At 42.5% G+C, this 1451-nt stretch overlaps 1 long non-coding RNA gene across 2 annotated transcripts in view; it reads left to right on the forward strand.

The window, feature by feature from the left end:
- Positions 1-991, forward strand: part of LOC134444718 (uncharacterized) — a 2350-nt gene extending 1359 nt beyond the window's left edge. The window contains exons 3-4 of one of the 2 annotated variants that reach the window (XR_010034079.1): positions 143-235; positions 963-991. This is a non-coding gene — a long non-coding RNA (uncharacterized LOC134444718). Of the gene's footprint in view, positions 1-142; positions 367-962 lie in introns of those variants that run through there. The other variant, XR_010034078.1, reaches the window with a different exon arrangement.
- Positions 992-1451: the final 460 nt, after the last annotated feature.

The following is a 1451-nucleotide window of genomic DNA, read 5'->3' on the forward strand; positions in this document are numbered from 1 at the left end:
TTTTTTTTCCGATTATTTTTCTTATTGTTGTATTGTATGCAATTGTGATAAATATGTTACTATATGTTATTGTTATAACACAGAGACTTTGGTAAATGTGAAATTTAAGTACTGCTGTACAATTTTCTGCTCTCATTTTCAGATGAAAAGTGCTACACAGTTCTCACACATCTTCTGCCTCCGAAGCCGCTGCAGTGTAAAATCTGAGATGTCTTTTCTGGTTGATTTTGTGCAGGTATGTTTCAAAGGATAGTCACTTTTAAAACGTCTTTTAATCTTTAAAAACACTTTCATGCAGAGCCTCTGTTAGGACCTCATTGCTATACAGAGTTATGACCTTGTTGTCACCAAAATGTCAATGACCATATTTTAACCTGCTATTTAAGGCTGTCATAGCCATATTCTTATAACAATAGGGCAGTCATGGGTGAGCGGTTAGGGCGTCAGACTTGCATCCCAGAGGTTGCCGGTTCGACTCCCGACCCGCCAGGTTGGTGGGGGGAGTAATCAACCAGTGCTCTCCCCCATCCTCCTCCATGACTGAGGTACCCTGAGCATGGTACCGTCCCACCGCACTGCTCCCCATGGGGCACCACTGAGGGCTGCCCCCTTGCACGGGTGAGGCATAAAATGCAATTTCGTTGTGTGCAGTGTTCACTTGTGTGCTGTGTCACAATGACAATGGGAGTTTCTCAATGGACTTTCACTTTCACGGCTTTCAATGCAGTTAAGTTCAAGAGAACTTGGTAATATGGATCCCAAACGGAAGGGAACCGCAGCGGTTTGTCAAGTGTTGTTAACCTGTTGTTTCTTGTTTACCTGTCACAGTAGCCCATAGCACTTTTGTCATGGAGAGCAACTTGGTCAGTTAATATGTGCCTGCTGTATAAAGTAGCAGTATTTGGATAAGTTACAGCCAGCACGGACGGCGAACTTTAGACTGTAAATTGTGTGTTTTACAGATTTCTGACAGCGACAGCGATGGTGAGGGTGTCAGGACTGCCTCTGGACTCATTGTTTACGTTACCCCCCCTACTGGCCTGATCATGCTTTACTCTGTGTTTGTTTTGAATTTGCCATGTGCTCTTGCCTTGACAGCTCTCCCCGCCCCATTCTTGCCACCTGTTCTGTTTGATTCAATTATTGTTGACCCTGCTGCTCATTGTATCACTCTGATTACCTGCCCTACTTATACCTTGCTCATTTTGTGTTTCTTCATCTGTTTGTCCTGAGCCTACACCTTGACTGTAAGTTTTTGATTCTGAGATTCTTATTTTTTGGACGTTTATCTGAACTCTGATTCTGGAACTCTTGATTTTTGATTTTTTGTGTCTGGACCTTTTTCTGAACTCTGCTACTGAAAACCTTTGAGGTTGGATTTTTTAGTTCTTGGACATTTACTGAGCCCTTTTTGATTGCTCGTGATTTTGCATTTTTTCAGTTTTTGAACT

This window comes from Engraulis encrasicolus, unplaced genomic scaffold, assembly GCF_034702125.1.
Source record: "Engraulis encrasicolus isolate BLACKSEA-1 unplaced genomic scaffold, IST_EnEncr_1.0 scaffold_68_np1212, whole genome shotgun sequence".
Lineage (NCBI taxonomy): Eukaryota > Metazoa > Chordata > Actinopteri > Clupeiformes > Engraulidae > Engraulis > Engraulis encrasicolus.